At 41.2% G+C, this 26,204-nt stretch overlaps 1 protein-coding gene across 1 annotated transcript in view; it reads left to right on the top strand.

Moving 5' to 3' along the window:
- The window catches only part of ARHGAP22 (Rho GTPase activating protein 22), a 125,772-nt gene that overhangs the window by 49,592 nt on the left and 49,976 nt on the right, over nucleotides 1-26,204 (top strand). The window lies entirely within an intron of this gene.

Raw genomic sequence — 26,204 nt, 5'->3', positions numbered from 1 at the left:
GTTTGTGATAGCTGGCGCTGGTGAGACAATAAATTACATCAAAACTCTAGGCCAAGGAGGTTGTCAGGGCCTAAGACCTAGGGTGTAGATCCACTGTGGACTATCTGTGGCATGCTGCATGTTCATGCTTCCTGCTGAAAGGTATCTTGTTGCCCTGAATTGCAAGCTCCTAAAGCAAACCATGCAGCATAGCAGAGGCAGCCTTGTTGCACCTTGGCTATCCACAAGTCCTGTGTTGGACTGCACAAGCTGAGGGATCCTCTGTGCCAAATTAGGATTGCCACACCTATGGGAATGGAATGTTTGTTGGTTTTGTCAGCTACTCTGAAAAGTATCTTAACACTAAAGCGATATTAGGTTAAAGTAATGTATTTACTTCTCAACAAATACTAGCATTCACTCACATTTCAAATCATTTCTAAGATGATCCAGAGATTTCCTGATAATTGCAACTTAAAGGGGAATTCAGTTTTAGTGCTATTTGGGAAGAAATATTAACTGTCTGATTAGCTTCAGTGTTGGTGATGGCCCTTCAATCCATCCAGACAGTGGGCTACATGTTTTTACCACTTTCTTATGAACATAATTGTTCACATCTCTTAGAAGGAACGCTCCTTCCTGGTTTAGGAGATTACAGTGTTCAACACAGCTCTAAAACTGAAATATGTTTCTACATAGAGTTAAAAATAGATGTATCTTTTATAACCATGTGACAGAAGTGAAAGGAATTGACTGTGAGGTTATTTGACTGAGATAAGACATAATGGGAGACAAATAAGTTTGCGGGTAAACACAAAGAAAATTTTGAGGGAGAGAGAAGTTAAAAACCCCTCATTTACTGAAGCCATAGCCTTCAGTAATCAATTGTTTGATTTGCACTGTGTTCCCTAACATAAAAGGATATTGGGAAAGCAGAATCCACTCACAGGCAGTGAGGTGTGTTGATGGAATAAGACTGTCAGAAAATGAGACCAGAGCAGATTTAGTCTTAAACCAGCAGCAAGAAGGTGAGTCAGTCTTTTTAACTGTAACTTGAGAGACAATCTTGCATTTAGTAGGAAAATCAGATTTGTTTGTTGCAACACATTGTTTGTTAATATTTTAGGAATTGAGCCTTTGAGGTTCATTTTTGTCATAAACACTCAAGTGGTGCATGTATGTTGTAATGAATGGTTTTAATAAAGATGATTAGGAAATGTGTATGCCTCACTGCTAGTAACACCAATCCAGCTGGAGAGGCTACAGAGACAAGCAACTGTTGTTGTGGCTTCTAGCTAGGGTTCCCTGCAGGCAGGAAGCAGATGGGAGGCAAGGGAAAGCAGCAAGTTGGGGGAAAAGATGGATTCCATATTGGATCATTATTATTCTGTTGTTTTCCCATATAAGTCCAAAATGCCACCCCTGTTGCCTGTTGTGGGAGAGACCTTGCAGAAACTAAAGGTCCCAGCATACTCATGAAAGGGCCAGCTAGCTTTGGCGTTTGGTGCTCCAATTTGTTGGCTTTCAGACTGCTTCAGATTTTTTTTCTGACTTACTGTTAGTTGTATGTCCCTGTGATATTTTCACATCCCTTCTAATAAGTTCTGCATCACCTGCTTTTTTTCTGCTCACTTTCTTGTCTTGAAACCACAAGGAGTACTGTAGGGAAAATGCTTCAGACAGGCATGAAATGCTGTTCAGGATGAGGGTCAACCTGAATTATTCCTATTGTATATTCTCTGTGTTTTGAGGTTTGCATAATATTCTCTGACTTATTTCTATATAGTGTTGTTGACATTAATGCTGAGGTACAGCTGTCGAATCCCATTGCAGAAGATGCTGGCTTACAATATAAATGGATTTACAGGGAATCTCAGAGAAATGTGAAATAACATTAAAAAGTATGACAACTCCAGAACTGCCTGCCTGTTTGAATAGCAACTCGGTATGCTTGAAAGCAGCAGTTTATAAAAAACCCACTATATGGTAAATGTGCCAGCAAAATGGCTGGAATTGCTTGAGTCACATATATAGTTGTGATAGCCTTGCCAAACTGCATTTGCGTACATATGGGCTGGATAGTAACAGAAGACCTAGTAACAATTTTACAGTAACCTTGTTTTTTCACAGGTATGTCTCCAGTCCTAGTCTCCTAGTAATTTTGTTGACAACTAAAATTTTGACAGAAGTCTGCTTTTCAACTAAATTAGGAATTTTACAGTTTTTAACAAAATGGCTGAATTTGGACAAGAGTGGGAGGGAAAGAATTCTGGCCATGAGACTATGAAAGTGTACAGCAGGTAACTGTATGACAAGATGACAAGATGTAATTTCATGGCCATGGAAGAGGACTGATGATATGAGGTGTCTTATTTTGCAGCCAAACTGTGCGCTCTTTGCTGTTTTTATCACAAATTCCTTTGTAATTAGCCATTCCCTATTATCTCACATTGTTGCCAGGATTCATTTTCCCATAACATACACATTGTTTTCACATAATTCATTGTTTTTAATCTCCTGTGGTTGCTTCTGTCTTTTTAACCTATCTAGTATTCTTTGCTTCTTTCACTGCAGTTTGCAAAGAGAGGATGTAAAGACAGTAAAAATCTTTCTACTCACAAAGCTTTGTGAAGGTATTATCTGAAGACTAAATAAAACGTTACAAGATATATTCTTTAGGGAGAGGGGAATGTTGTATGCTTTAAATGGAGATTTTGATGCAAAAAAAAATCTAGATACAAGACCTGAAGCACGGATGAGACTAAGCCTCATGCTGTGTGTATTTTGATCAGAGATTTAACTTGTACTGAAGAGTTGACACTGAGGCTGTTTCAGGAATTTAACATGATTTTAGATCTATTAGTACCAAAGATATAACCATATGATACAAAGCACTGTTCTGATATAAATTCATTTTGATGTTTCAAATTTATTTAAAAAAAACCCACAAAAAACCACATCCCCCCAGGCTGTAAACCAGCAAGCTTTATTTCTGATTCAGATATGGCCTGCTTATATCATTCCCATTTTATGTTGAATTAGATATCTTTTTTCCTGCAGCTGGCATAAAGCTGATGTAAATTTTCTATTGTGTGCTTTTGCTAACTTGACAGAAATGTGATAGTGTCCATGCCTGATCTAGCTCAGTCATGCCTTAAATGATTTGGTAGCTTAGCATTAATTGTTGTGGAACTTCTGCCATGTTAGGCAAGACAGAAATAAGAAGTTGTCGTCTTTCCTGTTTTGCATATGGGGAGCTGTGGCAAAGGGAACAAAACCATGTTCCAGTTCAAGGCAGAACTGACCTCTTCTCACAGAGCTTCCTGCTCTGCTGCTGGCTATTGCAAATCCCTTCTCAAACTTAGTACACTTTGTGCTGTGACAATGCCTTTTTGATAAACACTTCTGAGTTTTGAGTCCCTCTGAAAGTGTTTGTGTTCCACACAACTTCAGTTACTGCACTAAGGAATTCAGGAGCCATGGGATATGTTACTGTGAGGAAATTCAAGCATGTTGCCCCTACTGTATTACTTTTATAGTCTCATTGTAGCAACCTAGTTCATTTTGTCTGAAGTATTTTGCCATTTAGAAACCAACAGTGTCTGTAAAATCCATCCATTACCATCTTCCTGATTGCTTACACTGTTGCTTGGTGGAGGGGTCTGATTCAGGCCAGTAATTGCATGGATTATTCTTCTTTCTTTTTATGCTTGCTTGTAAAATATATATTATTATAACATTAAGCTTTATAGTTAACTGGTAATTTCGCACTTACTGATAATGTAAGCTTGGTCCCATTGTTCAAAGGGACTGCCAGGCCCTGATTCTCCTTTGAGGTAGAGTTAGTGCCAGGTATAAGCAGTTTGGTGTCCACGCAGTAAACCCACTGTCATGTGTGCAAGGTCATTACAGCAAAATTAGGGAACCTAATTATTTCAAGTATTTTGTGATGTCCTCCAGGTCAAACCAGCAAATTTACCTCTCTTTTGTCAGGTTCTGGATGGAATGGGCCAAATGCCAGATCGATCTCCCAGAATTTCCAGACTGGGAAGAGATACTGTCTTCAAGGAGTTATTCTTGTGGAAGGACTGTAGAGGAAAGTGCTGAGGAAAAAGGGAGGACTTTAGAGCACTTTAAAGGACAGCAGGAAAGATCTAAAATCTAATTCAAATGGAGTGACATTTGAGAAGGCTCTATCTCCTGTTCACGTTACTGTCAGAAAAACTTGGGCAGCCATTGGGACCACGTTGGGGTGGCAGATCCATTCCAGACAATGCAGCCCTTACTGCCCAGGGTGAGCTGGCCAGCCTGAGAGACAAAACAGTTGTATTTTGACAACATTACAGACAATTGAAGGAATATTACAATGGATAATGGAGTCATATAGGAAGTAACGTTCCCAGCCTGGCAATAATGCTGCATTTAAGCAAGAGCTTGACACAGCAAAGTAGGGCAACGTCAGTTTTTAACACCACTTCTCTTGCCTAGTGGATTATCATGATATGGTACCTTAGGCTTCCTGGTGTGATCCAGAGCGATATTGTTCCCTGCTCCTTTTGTGGCAGTGCTGTGGACACCATTTGAGGAAATGTGTCTGTGACTGAGCAGTGGCTTTTGCAATGACTCCTGTGTATTGAATAGGCCATGCCTGACAGCATGTCTGCTGTGCACTGTCAGCTGCTGTGCAGTGAGACATCCTGTTCAATGTGCATCTGAAGCTAACGTACTGCTCACTGTTGCTCTAATTAGTGTATCAATAAAGAGAAAAGATGACTCCAAAAAGTGTTCTCACACTATTTGGCTGCAGCAGCCTGTTCAGAGATTCTAAAAATAGCCACTTATGAATCAAAGCCATGAGTGCTAGGACCGAAACTGCAGGCATCCTAGGACTGTAGTCTGAAACCACACCATATACATGTATTTAGGAATGGGGAGGAAATAGCAAACATGAAGGGGAGATGCTGGTATCCTGGGGAAGATCATAAAACTCTGCTAGGCAATTCCAAAGCCTGAAATGCAAGGATAAGCTGCTGTTAATGTAGTCCTCTTTTTACCCACTTTGATTGAGGATCTAAGCTTTTGCAGTGTGAGTGCATTAGTCATCATCCCTATAAAGTTGGTATTAAATATCAACAGCTTTTCCTACATTCCCTGTGCATGTTGGGGACCATTTTTGGTTCCACTTTCACTCACCTCTGGTCCTGTGTGTACAACTCCTAAATGAGAAAAAGGAAAAATCTGAAAGTAGTTTATAAGAACATAAACCAAACCCCAACATTTTGGAGAGCTCTCTGTAAAAGAAGCAGTTACCTGAATTTCTGATGCTTCCCTGCATGCTTTTTTTCACAGATACGGTGCTCAACAGACAAAAGTCAGTATAGTACTGCTGACTTGGGTAGAGTAATGCTACCTTGTAGAAGGCTGCCTCTTTAATCAGCAAATTTACAATCAATCCTGGGTTTTGTGCCCCAAGCCTCACCCAAGTCCCATAGAAGCATGTTTGTTCTTTGATACATCAGGACATGACTGGAGATTTGTTGACAACTTTGCATCCAAACAGTTAGAGCAAATACCCTCAATTACACAGAGATGCATTCTTTGCAAGAATGACTTCAGCAACCCATTTCCTAGGGTCATCTGATCATATTTACTCAGGAAAGATAATAGGTTTAAGACTTTGCTCATATTCTCTATCTCCCCTACTCTATACAAATAATATGAGCAACAGAAGTAGTTTCAGTTACATGGGTGGCTTCCATTCTGGAAGAAGCTGCCTAGATCATGAGAAGAGATGGTTCAGATGTGGCTACAATAGAACTGGATATAACTCTGAACAGTATGGCCAAACCAAAAAGGGAATAATTAATTATTAGGACTATTCATAACATAGGAGCTAGGATCACTCAGTTGATCAAAATTCCTGGTTTTAAAATGGACAAAAGAACTTTGTTTTCTTGACAGTTCACAATTAAATTGAAGCTCTTATTACCTTAGTTTATTATGAGAGCTAAAACCTAAACAGCTTCAGAATGGGGTTGAACACTTATGGGGTAAGTCTGTTGGTAGCTGTTACATACAGCCAAATTTATATGGAAATGTATGTAGTATATACAACAGTAAAAAAACCATTCTCTACTTGTACATTTTCTGTGCTTTGTCCCTGTACATACAACTCTAATCTGACTGAAAGTGGCTATTCTGCTGTTTCATAATTTTATTTCTCCATTTTAACAAAAGTTTCAAGGTTTGTATCATATTCTGAAACTTATTTTACCTTGCAGCATTGCAGGGTGCATGGTATACCCTGAACTAAACAATTTGTTTACCACTGATACTGGGAGTTGGACTTATGAATCAAGGTTATCCAGGCTGGGTCAAGTTTTCAAGTATGTTAGATAAACCCATGGGATCCAATCCTTTAAAGGAAGTGCTATATAGCCTAAAACACGAGGCACTTGAATACCCCATGCTCTGACCCTTCCTGCATCCTAAAATTACATCCCCCTTTCTTCCTGCCCTGGGGCTATATGCTTGACATAAGCCACTGATGTCTTGTCAGATATAATCAATAATGACTTCTCCATCGGGCGTCACATCTACCATATTCAATATGTAAGATGGAGAGACTATGTTTCACTCCTTAGGATCAAATTAGTAAAACAAAGTATTGCAAATTGAGAGTAGTCACACTTGTGTACTGGGGGCCTGTGTACAGTAGGGGAGTGATGAAGATGCTGACAGTCCTTATCAGTAAGTCTACTGGTGTGAAATGTTTAGCTGGTGGATGTTGATGGATCAAAGCCCTTCAGAGCACAGAGTGTGCAAATGTCTCCCATTCTCCATCTCGTACTCTACTGGGAAAGAAACTGTCTGACCCTCTGCAACACTGTCAGCTGTAGGGCCTTTCCTGAACAGAGGAAGAACTCTCAGGGCTTAATCTAGATCCCACTAAAAAAAGTAAAAGGTTTATGTTGTTGTTTAGGGGACTTCTGTTTTTATTTTTATTATTGTATTACTTGCCTAAATTTTTTTTCCCTAGGGAAATAATGATCTCAGGGTAGTAAATCTAGGGACAGATAATAGTTTAGACTTCCTGGGAGAAATCAAACAAGAGAAGTTCAAATTACTTTTCAGTACAGTAACAACAAAAAATTAATTTTGAGTCATCTCAAAACAATTTGCTGAATTTCAAACCAAATGATTTTAGTTTATTTTCATAGTAGTTGCTTTTGCCTAAGCTTTTCTTTTGCTGTAGGTCATCTTTTAGATGAAAAACATATTTATCAGGAAAAAGCTGAAATACTTGATGCAAAATATAATCTTTTGAGAGGTTTGTCATTTAGGCAAAACCCATTTGCACTGAATTAAAACACTGTTCCATCTCCTTGAAATACAGCTTCCATTTATTCTGGCGCCATTCTATTGTGAAGATGCTTCTGTGGGTAGCAATGTAGCTGAACCAGTCTGATGCCAAACGCTCTGTACTGGTCAGGGGTGAAAACGGATGTGCTCTCTGGTCACCATGGCAGCCCTAGCACTCTGCCAACACAGGTGTCAGTTGCCTGTCTTCACATGAGGTTTTTGTTAAGTGTGATCTGCAGGGTGTGTTATGGTAGCATTTCTGCAGCTTTGTTCATCTAAGCTGAAGGTGTGCTAGAATGGTGCTTCAGTCTATGTACTGATATCCATCTGGTATCACTGGAAAAGATCCTAGTATAAATCTAGCCCTGGAGCTCAGTTAACAGGTCTAAAACTCTCAGCTGGGGTTGTGCACAGGAAAGAATTGGGGCCAGATTCTCAGATGAAGCTTTGATGGCATCATTCAAGATGATTGACTTCTACCTGCTGAGAATTTGGCCCAGTATGATGACTTTATTTACTTCCCCTGCTACGCCTTGAAATACTGGCAGTTTTTGCTTGACTGAATGGGCCTGTATTCTAGTTGGGACAATTACTTTTGTAATTGCCATTTCTGAAGAGAAGGTGTTTATCTGCTGTTGGCTCTGACAGGGAGAATGGGGAAAAAAAGCTAACTATCAAGTTGCTGCTTTGAGGAGGCATTATCCAAACAGAAGGAATCCTGGCCTGAATGCAGAATTAAAGGGATGTAGGTCACACGTAAGCATCAGTGTAACCCTTAAAGAAAGCACATTCTTGGTTTAGGAGTCTTATGGGAACCTGCACCATTTCTATTCCCTCATATTTTTACATGGAAGAGAAGTTCTGTCTCAGTCTTTGCCTGGTGGAGGAATGTGAAAATAGAAATACTGAAGTATAATATCTTAGTACTTCAGCCTGATTATGGCCTAGAATTCAGGTTCTGTTTGAAGATGGTGAATTGCCAGGGCAGTTGTAATGTGCTTGAATTAGCTTAACAAGATGATCAGGACTCTCTTTACCAGCATGACTTGCTTAGAGCAGTGCTCCCAAAACCCAGGGAAACATGAAGAAATTGCAATTAAAAGCGCATTTGAAATTCAGTATGTGGCTGATTTGTATCTTGCCATTTTATTTCTCTTTCCCCTTGCCCCTCTAAAAGCCTGGGGAGGTTTGCACGGTGTGACTGGCATCGATCTGTTGCATTATGTATGCTTGAAAGGCTGTGGAGCGTCAATGGTGTAATGAGGATACAAATCAGAGCTTACTTGGGGGAGTAAAAAGAAACTTTTCTCTTTACTGATGCCTGGGGCTTTCATCCTCTTGATTGTACACATGGGGAAAGGTTGTGGCTCTGTTACTAGCAGCGCTGCATGGTGCTGGAAGGGATTGTCTGGGGATTGTACCCAGTGGCTCTGGAGCTGCAGGATAAGGATACTCCGCAGAAGCTGTACTGCCAGTTTATGTTGTGCGTACAGTCTTTCTGTGCAGCTCTCATTTCCCTATTTTCTTCATTTTCATTATCCTGTGCAGATTGGATACTACAGCTGAACTTTTTCGTTAGTAGAACTAGGAGCAAAATTGCACTCTTGTGAAAAAGGCTCCTCCTTCCTTACTGTTATAACACTTTCAGATTTATAGTGATTTATTCCATACTGGTTTACCTTCTATGTCACTAAAAGCCAAGCTTTGCATTCAGTCTCAGCAGTGAAAATGTGTTATTGAATCAGTTTACTGCATTAGTGTCTTTTAAGTAGGCACTGTAGACTTACCACTTTGCCCTGTTATGCTTTGTTAGTGCTACAGGTCTATTACTGTCCTCATTTTGGTTTAGGTACCTGCATAACAACATTTATTTTATCTCCTAAGTGAATTACAAAAAATGCAACAAGACAGTGGGATTTCCCATTCAGAAACGTGAAGACTTCAATTCATGTGCTGTGTCACATTGTATATGTGTTTTCTTTTAAAAGCCCTAATTCTGAATACTATGATTATGTAAGACTCGCAGCTTTCATTAATGAAAAGCAAGTTTCTTACTGCTTGTGGATTTAACATAAAGATACCAAATAGGATCAGTAAAGGCTCGTAAACCAGAAGATACATAATAATGAAAAAAGTCCTGTTGGTTGGAAGCCAGTCTCCTGATTTTTGTGGGCTGACCTGAAATTTGTGAATGCCTGAAGTGGCAATGATTCAGAAGCCAGATTGTGTACAAGCTGGCTGACAAACAGAAGTTGCTGTTACTTTAGAAACATCTAATTTACAAATCAGTTAAGATAAAAATGCCTTCTGGAAGCTGTCAGTGGACTTGATGCTAATTGTAATCTTCTGTATCAAGTGTTTTTTTCAACACAACACTAGCTTTAGCTTAAGGCATCTAAAGAAGTCCCAGTAGGCAGAATGAAGAAATACAAAGATGTGCTATGGAAAAAACATCTCTTCTCCTCCCACCCTGTTAAACTAGGAAAAAAAAATAACCATGGGGCAGACTCTGTGGCTTTTATGCAGGAAAAGTCCCGTCAACTTCAGTGGAAGACTTGACTCAGGGAGAAGTACAGGAGCCAGGCCAGAGCTTACATTCTGGTTTCTAGGAACTTAATATTGTATGTTCTCAGACTAATGCCACAGAGCTTTGCAAAGGCAGACAATGGGGAAGTGAAAAGTCTCTAACTCAGTGGACTTTTGGCATTTAATTTTTGCAAACTTCAGTCTTAATGTTTTGAAAATCTTTTCTTCACTGGAACATGTTTAGCTGAATGTCACATTAGGAATACAGCCAGAAGTGCTCAAATATATCCACAGTGTAGGCATAAATTAAACCCCATTCTTGCTATGGGACAGAGAAGAATGAAGGGTCTTGGTGTTCTTCACATGAATCAAACTTAGCTCATCAGTGAGTGCCTTGATTTAATGAAGCCATAGTATGTTAATGTTAACACTGAAAAAAAGCTGTAATGATACAGGCAGCCATATTAACTAGCTACAAGCATTTAAAAGCCCGGGCATGAGCTCCTACTTGGCTATTCTGGCCATAATTAATGATGACAAGTGTGTTGGAAAAATAATTATTTTGCTTGCTTTGAAAGACAATTACTTGCTTGAGGCAAGTGAGGGGGTGGGATTTATGTGACTGTAATAAGCATATGTAGATGGCATCTTCCCAGAAGAATATTGTAGCCACAGGATCTTTTTAATTGACCTGAAATTCCTTTGTTCTGCAGATACAATTTATGTCTGTGGTCACAGACTAAAAATGACCCTACTTGTTTTAGGGCAAGTTGAGTTCTAGACTGCTGAAAGGAGTTTTGGGCTGCTTTTATCAGCCCAATCAGCAACAGATAAAAATCTCTCCTGGTCACTTTGCAGGGGGAGAAATACTTTCAAATGGGTACCCTGAGTGCATGCTCTTTACATCTTATAAAATAGAAATTGGGGGAATGGCAGCAGACCGGGGTATTACTGCAGCTATCTGGTGTCCCTCCTGTGTCAGGGCTTGCATAGCACAGTAGCTTTTGCTTGGTATGTGGCCATGCCATCCTCTGACAGCCATCTGCCTGCTCATTTACCATCTTGTGCTGCAAAACCTTGGTCCCTTTCCAAGTCTTGATGTGGTGGAGTCAAGGAGTGAGCGGCTGCTCCTCCATTGTCTGTCACTCTAGAGCATCCTGTGACTGGGTGACGCAGACCAAATGCTCCAACTCCTCTTTCTTCCCCACCAGTCACTGGTATCCCCTCAATTCAAGGTCTGAGCGCCATGTAGTCCTATTCCATAGCCTTGTGACCAGATGCATTAAAAATGAGAGTGTCACTCCTTTCTCTCTGAGTTTCATGCTGACTTTGCCTAGGTGAGAAAATACATCAGAAAGTCCCCAAAGCCTGTAATTCAGTGAGAAATTCCAACATATGGCCACAACTAATGGCCTTTAATAGAAAGCAGCAGTTTTCACGTCTATTGTCTGTCACTCCACTGTTCCTCTAAGGTGGTGGAATCCTCTTCAGCCACCGAAGAGAGAAAAGAAACCAAAAAAGCTGTATACTGTATGTACATTAAGAAAATTCTCCCTTACTCCCTTTTAAAATCTTGTTGTATTTGTAAAAAAAGGCACAATCTCTTTCTCCAATCCCCATCTGTAGGATGGGAAAAATGGTGCTGGCTTCCTTAGTAAAGCATTTTGAAATCTAATATTGAAACTTGTTTCAGAAAATGCAGTATTAGGAGTCATAGGTTCTTTTCTCTGCACTAGACAACCTGCTGCTAACAGTAAAGATTGTGCTCTGTGCACTCTGCAGTCAGTCACTGTGAACTGGGATCTGAAGCTGGGGAAAGCAGGAGGATCAAAAGAGGAGGGATTCAGTAACTGTGTATTAATGTATTTTTGAAGTGATGATGCATAACAGAAAAAAAATTGATTTCTGTGGTCACAGTTGTATTTATTCCTTTCTACAAGCATTAGTAAAGGAAGCAAACTGGAAAGTGAGTAAATGAGAACATTTAAGGGTTTGGATCCAGTTCAGTCTGTTCTCAGTTTCTGCAGATTTTTATCAGAATAATTTTCACGGCATCTCTGTTTGGAGAGCCGATTAAGCTTGAGCAACAGGAAGATACTAGAGGATAAAAACATAAACAGTTCTGCTGTCATGAAGATACAAAATCTTAAGAGTTCCTTAAAATAGATTGTGTCAGTAGGAGATGGGGAGTGAAAGAGAAAGAGCCTGTATTTCATTGCCCTGGATGAGAGACACAAGTGTTTGTTTGTATAAGTTCAAAGTTCTCCCTGGAAATTGCGTTTAACAGGAGAGTAACCTCTACTTTTAGCTCCAAGGGCAGAGTGAATTGGAAATGAGGCAGAATGTAGGGCTACTGAATGCAGTAGGGTTTTGTGCAAGATCATTAAAGGGCCAGATTCTGTGGTACCTGGAGGAATTATGGCCTTAGTCTAAATTTGACCCTGTGTCAAACAGGCAGAGAAGGGAATTCCCTTGTAGTGCTGTGGTTTTACTGGGTATTTTTTTGTTTGTTTTTTTTAAAAATTTAGTGTGAGCAAAAAGGCAAACTCACTTTGGCAGAAACTCCAGCCTGAAGTGTTGTTGTATGTGGCATGTCTGCTGGCAAAGAGGAAGCTGAAGGGTAAAGGGGATGTTCCAGGGAGTGTTTGGGCATGACATCTTTTCTCATGTACCACACAATGATAGCAGGAGGAAGGGTCATGAGGTTCAGGGATGAACTCTAAGAGTTCATTCTGGCTGCTGAGTTTCTCATTCAAAATAACCACATTCTAGTGTAAATCTTTGGGGTTTTCTGGAGGGGCTTATCAGTGATGGAAAACCCAAAGACCTCATCCCACTCACCCGTTTTGATTTGTGAGGCTGTAAACTGTATTATCTCTGAGAGAAAGCCTAAGTCATTTTTGACAACATGAGATTAGGATCAGGCTCTTTGTCCAACTCTCAAGCCAGTCGAGATCCCGCTGAATGACAGCACAGCCTTCTGAGGAATCAGCCAGTCATCCCAGTTTGGTGTCATCAGTGAACTTGCTGAGGGTACACTCTGTCCCCTCATCCAGGTCATTGGTGAAGATCTTGAACAAGACTGGCCCCAGAACTGATCCCTGTGGAACTCCACTGGCCACAGGCTTCCAACTTGACTCAGCACCATTGATCACCACCCTCTCATCTCTTTCTCTGCTCCACACATGCTTTGTTCAAGTAGATTAACATAACTAAATTAACCTGAGCTTAGCTTGAAGTTTACTGTGGAAGTTTGAGTGTCTGAAAGCTTGTCAGGTTGAGCAGAGACTTAGAGGGGTGAGTTCCACATTGTTGTGGTTTAGGCCCCTCAGGGAACAAAAGACCACCATTAGCCTCAAGTACCAAAGACCTGAGGATTGTCAAAGGACAGGGAGAACTTAATTGACACTTAAGGTCCAGGACAAAACAGACCAGGCTCCTGGGCTTGGGGAAGAAAACGGAAAATAATTTAATGCAACACCAACTAAAGCATAACCATAAACCCCCAAAACATAACAAATATAACACAACACAGAGTGGTACAACAATGAAGAGTCTGACCAGCCCTGTAGGACCACCTTCTCCCCACTCCTCCTCTCTTCCTGGGCTCAGAGCCCTGATCCCGGTGTTTCTACCTCCTCTCCCCCTGAATGGCTCAGGGAGGCAGGGAGTGGGGGTTTTGGTCAGACTATTCCTGATGACTTCTGCCATTTGTCTCTCCTCAGGGCAGATGGGCTCCGCACCAGCCCTCCCTGCAAGTCCGTGGGGTACCTCACACACACGGCAGCCCTGCACGGGCTGCTCTGACGTGCATTTATCCCAAAGGCTGCAGCTCCTCTCTGCCTCTCGTGTGGGGCTGCTCTGTGGCCCACAGGCTCCAGCACGGCCTGTGCCATGGCCGCCTCCTCACACAGTCTCTTGCCCGTCCAGGTGCACTCACACGGAGCTGCTGGTGGCTCTCAGTCCTGCCATGGCCCTGCATGGGTTCCAGGGGTACAACTGCATTCTCACCACGGCTTGCAGAGGAGTCTCTGGTCTAGTGCTCCTCTTCTTCCTTCTCTAATTGTGGGGTCCACATGGTAGCCTCTATCTTGTACCACTCTTACACCTCCTACCAAGCCTTCAAATTCCCATCCCCAAATAGCGATCACAGAGATGTCAGATTGGCCCAGCTAGGCCAGAGGTGGATCTGAACCCAAGAGCTGGGGGAAGGTCCAAAAACTCTTTACTGGGTTTTCACTACAACCCCCTCCCCCTGTTACCAAGCAAAAGCTGCTCCTTGCTAAACTATGACACCTATTCAAGTCATTAGGTATAGGAAGACTTGAGGCATGGAGAAACTGATGTGCCCAAGACTGCATAGTCGAATTTTTGGCATTATCCTCTATATTTCAGGGAGTGAGGGCAGAGGTGTTGCCTGCCCAAACAATATGCTGTAGTTGAGTAAGTAGCAGTAGATGACTAGGTGAAGGCAGACGTGGATAAATATCATTGCCACTAAATGTACTGTCCCAACTTTATGGAATTAGAAAGCATATAATGTCTTAAGTTCTCCAGAGGGACAGCAGAAGGAACCAGAATAAGACTGAATTTCCAGATCCGATTATCTTGTCCGAGTAAAAGCAAGAGATTTTTAGGTGGCCTGTAGTCCTAAAACCAAAAGGCCAGAGTGAGGGAAAATAAACATTCATCAATCACAGAGGGCAAAGCAATGGATTACGCGTTTGTTTTCCTAGAATCTAGTGCTCAAACATTTTTACAAATACACATATGGTTGTATTGTCACCTGATTTGAAAGGCGGGGAAACTGAGGCATGGGGTAGTGAGGTAGTCTGGAATCAAAGTCTCCTGATGATTTCTTTAAGTGCTTAGCAAGGCATCCTTTTTTATCCAGAAGTGCCAAGGAAGAAAATGATTGGATAGCCCAGTGACAGGACATAGGAGGTTTATAGTGATATATTTTTCTGCTTGAGACAAGAACTGGTTAATAGAATCAGGGATTTTTATGTTATCCAAGCCTGATGTGTTTTTTTCTTTCCTTCTCAACGCATTGCTTGTTGCTGTAGCAGCTGAGTAATGCAGAAGTTGTGCCTGAAAAAATGCTTCCTCCTTATATGATCCTGTACATATTGTCATGGAAATTGTCCTCATTTCCCCCGAGCACACTTTAAATAACTCAAACAGCAGTGCTAATGAGCAGAAAGATATCTGCAATCCCCACCATGCAACTTGACATACTTTATCCCACTGAATTCCCTTTGCTCATCATTGAGCATTTTAAAGATCTGGTATAATAATTTGCTTTCCATCTTTGGTCCAGTCATTTTCCTCTTAGCACTTGGTAATAAAAGGTCAGCTTTAGCTGAAACCTTAGTGTTGCAGCCATGCCTTTTTTTACTGCCAAATATCTTAAGAAAAGCAAGTGTCTCCGGAAGGGTAAGTCATGATATTTTTGGTGTGTTTAGTGTTGTCTGTCTTGCTTTAGATGACAGTAAAGGATTTATTTTGAATTAACAAGCAGTGGGAGTGGATCTATTCATACTGCCGGTTGGTTAGTACAGGGAGTTTATTATGCTGTGTGCATTTTTGGTTCCAGATAAAGTGTATGTTGTTATCTTGCATTTTACATTCAGTAAAGCCGACTAAGCAAGAGAATGTTTAACCCTATAAACACGGAGCACATGTTTTTCACAGAGGTGCAATCCCTAATACAGAGCAAAGAGAATGTCTGTGCGTATTTGTTTTTCCAGATAAGTTTATGTAGACAGCTGCCTAATGCTTTAGTATTTTTGTGTCTTTTGTCCAAAAGGAGCATTTTTTTTAAATCTACATTGAAATAATAATTTAAAATAAATAATACCAAGTGAAGGAAAAGCAAATTTCTTTTTAGCATCTTTCCTATGTAGGGCTGCCTGAATACATGCTTCCACATAGATGTTCAGCTTACAGTTGTGAGGTTTGCTTTGAGAATGGCTTTGTGGGCTTTTCCAGGAAATATGGCTGAGGAAATGTTGCTCTGCCTCCAGGTAGATATAAAACTGTTCATGAGACAATTTTGCTTCTAGAATTATAAAAATTGACAGTGTAATAAACTTGAGAAACACATAGTTTCTATTTTTCTTATTCCATTGCACATGTCTTTATTGTGACATTTGTTGTTTAGTCCAGATACAGGTTTTGCATAAAGGTAAACAGCAGTGATTTCTTGTAGCTGGAGACAGGCATCAATTTCAGGGGATCCGAAGAATCTGAGTGACTTACTTGGCTAAGCATTTATATATATATATATTTATTTAATAGATATATTTCCTTAATTCCTTGTTTGACTATGAATTGTTTCTAGGGAATAGCTAGAAGTAGAATAGAATAGATTTTCATCACAGGTTTCAAGTTGAAGGAAAGATTTAGAAAAAATACAAACTGGCTTTCTTTAACCTACATTCGTGTTTCATACTGGGTGCCTATTTTAAAAGGGGATTTCACAACAAGAACTAGCAATTAGGATGTGAGAACTGAGTTAAGCTGATCTGTACCTGCTAGTACCAACTTTTTGATATTTTTCTATGCAAAATCTGTGTGCCTGTACGCAAATTTACACAATCATTCATGAATTCTTTAAGGATAATCATGTTGTTAGGATAATTCTTAAGGATAGTCAAAGTTTTTAACCAGAAAGATGGGGACAAGATTGTGATTGAATTCTTAATTTACTTTTAGTAAGCTCTTTTTAGAGTTTTGTTGTATGTATGTAGAAATGTATGCCTCTTCACAAGGGAGCATAGGATAATTTTTACTCCCTCTTTTTGCTCATCTGCTGGGGACACTCATCTTTCCCTTATAGCGTGTACCAGAGCAGTAATATCTCTCTAGACAGATGCTGAGGAAAGGTGTCTGCCTTACCTGTTTCTGTGGAAGATGTTATAGGAAAGGGCTGATTGTATAGCCAGGAAAAGCAAGGCTATTCTGGCAGGTGCACTTGAAGGTCAACTTGCCCAGCCCTGATGCCTGCTATGAGAGCAGGTTGTGCACATCCTGCTGAATACCTGCTTATTTGCTGTGAAATGTTCCCTACCCTGCTGAGGTAAGCAGCTGTGATTTCTTAGATGTACAGCAGTTCATTTAGGCTTGGAGTCCAGCTGTAGACATCCAGCACAAGTCACTGTGGCCCTCTAGAAGTTAGTTTGAAGCTGGGGAGCAGTCACTCACTGTTTAATTCTTTGGCTGGTCAGTTGATCCTGTGGCTGCCTTGCTGTGGATTTGGCATTCCCATGTGTAGGGGCAGATGCCACAGGGGTGTGGGAGAGGGCAAAGCCTCCAGAAGCAGCAGGCAGGGGAGAAGCTGGGGCTGTAGAGTAGGCTCGGAGTGCTGCATTTGTTGGGAGCCACCACTGGTGCCCCAGGGCAGCGGCTGTGATTTTCCCATCCCGAGGGCTCAGCCTAAAGAGAAAGTCTTAGGTGCATGGGAAGGCAGTGAGGAAGTGGGAGCAGTAGCTTGGTGTCCAGCCTATACAAGCAAGGCTATGAAGTGACCATTTTTAAACCAGAATCAACATGGATATAACCTGGGCTTTTACGAGATGACTGAGGAAAGCTCAGCCACCAGCAACGAGTCATATTTTTAGTGAGTTCCACAGAATCATAGAATGGTAGAGTTGGAAGGAACCTTTAGAGTTCATCTAGCCCAAACCCCCTGCAGAAGCAAATCAGTGAAAAGTTTCAGCTAACTGAACATCCCAAATAGCTTTTCTGTAAAAGCATTTTGGTGTTCTGAGAGGATGTTGCTTCTCTGAGCCTGATTCTGCCAAAATCTGAACTGTGAAATCTGTCCAGCTATCCAGAATATCTCCTGCTTTAGGTGCCCTGGCAGGGTAGGGATCTTACTTCCTTCTGATGCCCATTCTACTCCCTGCTAACCTTTCTCCCCTTGCTTCCTGGACAGTCTAGGAAGGGAAGCTGCCAAAGCATGAAGAGAGAACTATGTTTGAGTGGAGAGTACCAAGATAGCTGGGTGTCTTCATGAGCTTTGTAACATCAATCTATCACTAATCTTCCTTTGAAGAGGCTGGACTCCTGCTGGTTTTTGAGCCACTTTCCATCCAGTTACTTGAGGCAACTCCTAGCTCTTTTCCAGAAAGCACTTATTTGCAGAGGTTTTTACTGTGATCTGAGTAAGGAGAATCTTCCCAGTAAATGTGGTTGTTAAAAGGCATTAAATGATTACAGAGTGCCCTAGGCATAGCATCAAAAGTGCAGTTACATAAAAACTACAGTAGCCACAGGCTCCAATGGGTCTGTCCTTGCTGTTCTCTGCATCTCTGAACAGGGAAAGAGCCGGCTAGCATGAGCAGTGAGATTTTTGTATGGTCTCTTTCCCACAGGTTCAGGTGGCCTAGGGACAGGAGCTACTGGGCTGTGGACAAGTTCATGGCTAGAAATATTGGTCACATGGGAGAGAAAAGTCCCAGATAAACACCTCTGATTCAGCCTTGAGAGGGACAGAGCCCAAAATAGTACAGGAAGCAACCAATAGAGCTGGAAACTAAGACCTGATTCTCCAAAGTCTTATAGCCTGAAATCCCAGGTGGTGCAGGGTTTTGCCTTTTAGCTCTTTGGACAGTATTTCTACCAAATTGTCCTGAAGTCAGTTTCTCCTCAAGTGAGTTTTGTTCTCACTGTGCATAATGTTATCTTCTCAGTAGTATTCCAGGCCAGGCTGCATAGCAGGGTTTTTTTGTAATAGTTCTCTGTTTTTATGGAAGTTGAGAAAGCTTCCAGGCAGCCCTGAAATGAAACAGGCAAGTACAATGTTCTCTCTTACAGTACATCATTTGCTTTGCAGACTTTGTGCCTATGGAGATGTTTAGCAGGTCTCATTTGGTTATGTATTCTTAGATTACTCTTATCCTCTGGTAAAACCTACATCAATGACAGATTCTGGAAAGATACAAATAAGGGATCCTTTACTTCTCCTATTACCAATTTTAAACACCATCAAAATCCTATCAGTTGCATCTGCCCACACACACCTTAAGTAGGGCATCAAAACAATGAAAAACATTTATCAGCTGGGTTAAAAGCCACTATTCTCACATATGCCTTCCTACAGTAAAATTTCTATTTCCCCTTGGCCATTCACTGAACACTAGCTCAACACTACTTAAAACTGGGCCATAAAATATCATACATACAGTCAGAGTTGTCTCTGATCTGGCAAGTCACCATTGATTTTTCACCTGTCCCTTGATTTCTAGTGGGGGAAAGAGAAAATTTCAGCTCCAGCAAAGCCTTTTCCTCTTTAATTAAAAACAAAATTAATAATGAATAGTTTCTTGCCAAGTGGTCCTTACTTTGCTGCAGCTTTACAGGACTTCAAAGCTGGATGATTAAGGTTCAGTTTTAGTTTGTAGCCAAACAATCTCAACTTCAAAGGAGAGGATTGTTCTTTAATGTTGTGGCTCACTCTTTGTGTTCAGCAACTGGAGCTGCTGGAGAAAATGCCATGTGCAGCAGACAAGTGATGTGGCTGCCACTCCTGCAAAGGAGTCTGTTAGCTGCTGCCTGGGAAGCGCTGCCCGCACCCAGGAACCTCAGGATATCTGCTGGCTGCTGATTAGGGTGGTTTTGCATTATTTCAACCTATGAGACATTCATTGTCTACTTTTAGTATGCTCAGGGCTTCTGTCTGTGTGGACCACCAGGGAGGCCATGCTAAAGACAGGATTTGTGCCTGAGCGCTGTTGCCTCTTCTGCTCCTTTTTGCCTGTGCCTGATTGTTTGCCTCTCCCAATATGCTCACAGGGTGGGTGGTTTTATATGCATTAGGGAACTTGAGAGAGACTATCTAAGTGAAAGAAAGTATTTAATCCATACAACACTGTGGTTTGAGGGGAGTAAGGGCCAGTACTGGAGGTAAGGATGCTCTGCATCTATACCAGTTGTGTTGAAAATCAGCCATTGTGACTTTGCTCTTCTGTTAATACTTTATCCAGTAAATTATACATCATCAGTTCAGTCTAGAAGGACTAACTGGACAGCTGCATCATTAGATGGACTTAAGAATTGTGGTGATGTGTGGCTTTACTTTCAACTCTGAAGTCCAGGCAGTGTCACCTGACCCTCTGTGTTTTATTAAGCTCCTTATTCACATATATCTCATAGATGCTGCAGTATAGAAAATAGACCAAAAGCCTTCTGATAAGGCAGAAAAGGGAGCTAGATAACTATGTTACCTCCTGAACTGGTGACAGTGGTTTTTTGTTTCCTTGAGTAGAAAACAGTCTTAAAAACCGTTAGAAAGAAATTAATTCTATAGGTTTGGGATGCAGCAAGGTACAAACATGTACATGTACACGGTACAAACAGTGACGTATCTGGGATCAAAGCAAGACATTTGCGTAGAGGTTGAACCCCCAGGCAGTCTGGATCCTGGCTGCACACTCTGCTACTTTGAGTGGTCAGAGACTGCAGGAATCAGTATGCTGGACTCCGTGGGCCTAGAGATATGAAAGGAGCTGGCAGGGCACCACAGAGATGTGTCTGTTGTTCAGCAAATGACTTTCCCATCAGTATTAAAATCTGAGTGGAACTGGGGCTTTATCCAACCAGTATCTAGGTTTTTGTGGAATCCAGGCCATTCTCTCCACAGGGTTGAGATTCAGCAGCCAGAGAGGCCAGTGCTGCCAAGAAGCATAATGCTCGAGAGGCAGAGTTGGCCAACACACCGCTGTGCCTCTCAATGACCAATGCATATTCTGCTCAGAGAGTAGTGACTTCACCTCACCAGTTAAAGCTTTCCAAATACAGAAGGTGCCAAGCAACCACTGGGGCTGCTGAGTGAAGAAGCTTTTTAAGACACAATACACTTCTAATTTCTAATGTGGCTTTCCCATTTCAAGAGCCCTGCTTTGGTGAGAAAGTAGCCTGCTTTCCATTCTGTGCTGGGGGAACAGTCTTCATGCTGTTCAGTTTATTCTCTCTCATTCTTTGTTTTCTGCTTTCTAGGGCTGGCACTGCATTTGAAGTTGCACACGACCAACCCTCTAAACAGTATTCCTTGCTTTATAGGAATCAGTGTTTGATTAAAGCAGGGAGCCCGGATGTGGTATTTCAGTACTTCATTCCTGGCTCTGTTAGCCAGGCAATATTGTACTGGAAGTCATTTCGTGTCTCTGTATTCTCAGTTCTCCACTGGTATGTAGGAATTTCTCACTGTGGAATTTGAAGGCTTTTTTTTTTTCTTTAATAGAGAGAAGGCATTTCCCCTCAACATAATCTTGGAAAGTAATTTTAACCTGTCTCTGTTCCCTCAAAGCACTAATATTTAATTCTATGTGACAAGCATATTCCAGCAATGTAACATCTTTTTTTATTTCTTTTAATATCATTGTTAATAGCTAAGGCATACACTGAAATCACTTCCACTTGTATATACTTGTCCTAAAATTGTTTTGCAGTCACTGTGGTGTGACTATTCCTTATCTGAAAAAGTCAGTCTGAGCTGTGTTGGACATTTTTAATTGGCCAGAGAAGGAAAAGAACTGGATTGGATGAAGGTGATCTTAGGATAAGGTGTTACGATAAGGTTCATGATATGAACAACTCTTTTTACTGTCTGCCTTCTGAAAATCAGCCTTCACTCATATTCAGACTCTAACATGGACAGGACTAGAATATCAACAGACAGGAGCATTTAAGGCTTACGGGTGTTTGACTATACGTTTACATTTGTGCTCACTATGATCATTGTCATGTAATGCTTTCATGTCTGGGTACCCAGATTACCCAATTTAAATTAAACAAGGCAAGAGAATGACTAAATCTCCTCTCTGGAAGGCTGGAGGAGCTTTGTCTATTTGGCAAGTGCTTGCTGATATGCTTCAGAGACTTATAGATTGAGTTCTCTCTTAAAGAGAGGTAACTGTCTGAGATCAGACTTTCAATGCAATAGTTTACTGCTGTCTTGAGTTCTTGCTTTCACACTATAGACCGTTTAAATAAAACTGACAGTAAGAGGTAACCTTTTGCATATTTAATACTACTGAAGTCACAAGCAATGCAAACTTATAGCTCTGTTATTTTTTTCCTCTTTTTGTTTTTTTATGTCCTTTTAGGGACTTTCAGACTTACCTGATTACTCTAAATAAAAAATGGGGAATGAGGAGAAGGAGGTACTTGCTGTACTCTCCTGATTCCCTCAGTTGTCTGACTGAGGCTCACACAAATCATAAAGTCATCAGTGATTTTTTTTTCCAGCCTTGAAGACCATTAATTCAAATAATTCTTCCATTTCCAAACCCTGTCTTCCCCAGCAACCTGCGTTCCACAGCTTCACTGCGGATACATAATTCATTATCTGGAAAGCTGATGTTTTAATGTAATATTAAACAGGCAGCAGCTCAGCAGGTGTCCACAAGGTAAGGAAGGCAGCGTGCTGCTGGCAGCAGCTGCTGGCTTTAGGCTTATCGAGATTTGTTTTGAAACAGAAGCTGGAAGGCTCTTTAATATACTGTGTCATTGGCTGAGCAGATCCTGGTTTCTGGCTGTTACCCTGCCTTTGACTGCAAAACCAAAATTCTTATAACACATGCTGCCTGTAATGGCTGCAGACAGTTCTGTGCTCTCAAGAAAAGAGCAGGGTAGGGAGAGGGAAGAGGCTCACAAGGCCGATATACATGTACAGTGTTTCCTGCTCTCATTTTTCTTAGCGAACCAACTGGGCTAAATGTACCTGTGGAGCAGGCTCACTGATGTCAGCATTATCTGAATGGGCTTTCTGCTTCTGTAAGCATAAAAATAGCCAAATAAGTTTCCTACAGAGAACATTCCAAGCAATGACACTGATATTCCACCACTGTCACCCAAATACTAGTTCTCAGTTACCTACATCTGTGTAGTTAGATCTAGTTTACATAGTTAATATCACTCTGTCAAAAGCAAATAAACTGACAGTCCTGGCATTTCTGTTTGAGTAGTATATCACAACATTCATGAGAACTTCATATTCTGTATTTGAACATCATAAAATATTTTGATGACTGACTGAGTTTCCTCAGAATATATGGGTCCTAAGCTGGCATGTGTAAACTGTGTGTGGTAAACTTACTCCATCCCTTTACCTAATACTTGATTCTAAGCGTAGGGAAGGTGGAGATTTTTCATAAGGTAGTGTTTCTGTCTATGAAGATAGCTGTGGTGTAGTTACAGAGTTTGGCTATCCAGAGAGAGAACATCGCAGTAGGAGAAAGTTGCACTATCACACTCAGTTGCTGTACATACCTGTATGAGACTTAAGAACTTTTGGGTTTTAATTCTTGTGGGTTGTAATGTCTCCAGACCATTTGTCTCCTTGTTGTGCTCCTTTGCAGAAGTTGGTTTAGTTTGCCTTGCAAGTGAAAAGATTTTATCTTGCCATGACTATGATCTAGCTTTAGTCAACAGCCTTTGCTTGAAGCACAACAAAGACCTGTAAACTATCAAAGAGCATAAGATATAGTGTAGCCCTTAGCAGATGGCAATGTGCTGTGCTAAGAGACTGCATGAAGGAGAGAACAGGCTGCTGATTTCACTTCTATCAACTGGAGGAACCATTCTGGCGGAAGACTAGCAGTGAAGACAACAGTGCCATGCAGATCTAAGAAGACTAGCAGAAGTTCAAGGATTTCTGCATGAAGAGAGGTCACTTTACTGGAGTTTGCCCCAGTTCATGAGTACTGGAATGTTCAGACAGGAAAGGCTGTACCAGCTCAAAAGCAGATAGCCTGTAGGAGCTGGGCAGCAACAAATTAGTGGCTGATTGTTTTGCTGCTGGTGAGCTTTCTGTGCTGTAGGAGTGGAAGCTTGCAAGCCAGTCCTTCAAAGCAGTTCTGCTGTGTGTGATGAAAATTCTGGATAGTCCCAAAGTAGAAGTGTACTTCTACAAACAGTCGTCCTGAACTGTGCTGTGGCCTCTAATGGTATGCACCTGAGCTTTATTGTCTGTCTCTAAAATGTAAAGGTGACTATCCTATCTTATCAGAAGAGATGCTACCTATGTGCAGGCTTTCGGCCTATCATGGTGGAGACATACAAGCATCAAGATGGGATGCAATGGAAAGATACATCTGTAGTATTTCAGTGGCAGTGAAGGCTGCAGACGAGACTTCACTGGGAAATCCATTGAGTCTCAAAGAGCGTTCTGTGCAACACTCCTTTGAATTTCAGTGGGACCAAGTCCACTAGCTGAAGATATCTCTCAGGATGAATTGTTTACCTACCAGGCTCTTTTCATTTGGTGTTTAAATCTGATCTAAATCAGCATGTTTTTTTAAAGTGAGGTTACATGTGCTAATGATTAACCACTTCAAAGGGACTGTTATGGACTTTCTGATAATGTTGCTATGTGGGAGGAATTTGTCCATTGCCAGTGGGTGGAGAGAATCAGAATTTATTTTTCTAAGCATGGTTCTGCTAGCGGTTCACTGACAGTTGTCCTAAAGCACAAAGAATTAAGGCCCACACCTTTAGCATCAGCACAGCCTCGAGTCCGTTAGCCTTCCACAGTTGTGTTCTGAGCAGCTGGGCCCAAATGTATGAACTTTCCTTTTTACCAAAGAGCATCACTGACATAGTGGAGAGTGGATTAGAGGATTCATTAGTTACTCAATGCATAGCCAAATACAGGACACTGCCACAAAACTGCTATTCTCAGCAAGCTATAAGAAAGCTATAGACTTGGATCAGAATATTCCTGGGCTCTGAAGTTTGGATTTAGACCAGTAGTGCTTCTATCTATGTTGTCTCATCATTAATATTGGCAAGGGTTTTTTCCAGATTTGCCAACATTTTGCCAAAGGCCTACAGTATATATTCTTTTCCTTTTCAATCCCTTTTCTGCTTTAATGTGACAAATAGCTTCATTTCTGTAAAAACAAAGTCTTCAACTGTTGAGTCCTTAATGATAGTCTGTGTATTTGCTGCTGCCAAAACTGTGCTTGTAAAGCTTCAGTCGCCTCACTGAAGAAAGTAATGTTTGTAATTGGCTGGCTTGAATTTCTGCAGAACTCTGTATTCAGTCTATCAGATCCTTCATAGACTCAGCTAAAATCTCTGGTGTCTACAGCCTAAGCCGTAGCAGCTGATTCCTTCACTTGCATTCTCCTTAGTTCAAAGACGAGAGCATTGGGTGAAATGGGAGACATAGTTCTTTAAAAATACAGTGGTTTCATGCTGAATTATGTGCAGGGGAAAGAAAAAATAGGCTTGTGAGAGGTGAGGAGGAGAAGATAGTTGTAGATAAAATACTGAGCAGACATACGGAACACTATATCTCAGTTGGTGAGCAGACCTGGAAAATATATGCACAACAGTTACAGAAAAATGCAGAAATTGGATACTATCTCTCTAGTATGAAAATAGTAAACAGATCAGGTTTTGCTGTTCTGATGTTATGGTAAAGAATTTCTTTTCAGAATGTAAAATTTCCCTCAACTCTTGTCTTCAATATTAAAGATTTGAGGAAATTTATGAGAATTAGAATTGCTTGTGGTTGCAGGTTAACGCATAAAAATTTTCTAATCACAGAATGGTAGGGGTTGAAAGGGACCTTTAGAGATTATCTAGTCCAACCCCCCTGCAGAAGCAGGTCCACTTAGATCAGGTCACACAGGAACATGTTCATGTGGGTCTTGAAGACCTCCAAGGAAGGAGACTCCACAACCCCTCTGGGCAGCCTGTGCCAGGGCTCCCTCACCTGAACAGTGAAATAGTTTTTTCTCATATTTAAGTGGAACTTTTTGTGTTCCAGCTTCATCCCATTACCCCTTGTCCTGGTACTAGATACAATAGAAAAAAGGGATGTCCCAACCTCCTGACACCCACCATTTAGATATTTGTAAATGTTAATAAGATCTCCCCTCAGTCTCCTCCAGACTAAACAGCCCCAGTTCCCGCAGCCTTTCCTCGTATAAAAGATGTTCCAGTCCCCTGATCATTTTGGTGGCCCTGAACTGGACTCTCTCCAGAAGTTCTCTGTCCCTGTTGAACTGGGAAGCCCAGAACTGGACACAGTACTCCAGATGAGACCTCACCAGGACAGACTAGAAGGGGGAAAGAACCTCTCTCCACCTGCTGGACACACTCTTCTTGATGCATCCCAGGATGCCGTTGGCTTTCTTTGCCACAAAGCACAAAATATCGTTATCTTTGGTGAGGAAGGAATTTCCTCCCTTATGATAGCATGTAAATATAACCACAGATGGAATTTGCAATTTGATACGTTTCTCAGAAGCGTTGAGCACTTGCTACTTTGAAGAACGAAATGGAACTGTGTGGCCTGCTTTGAATAGATATTGCACTGTTTT

Source organism: Colius striatus, chromosome 8 (genome assembly GCF_028858725.1).
Source record: "Colius striatus isolate bColStr4 chromosome 8, bColStr4.1.hap1, whole genome shotgun sequence".
Classification (NCBI taxonomy): Eukaryota; Metazoa; Chordata; class Aves; order Coliiformes; family Coliidae; genus Colius; species Colius striatus.
The sequence above is the reverse complement of the archived record's forward strand: the minus strand, read 5'-3'. Positions and strand labels throughout refer to the sequence as shown.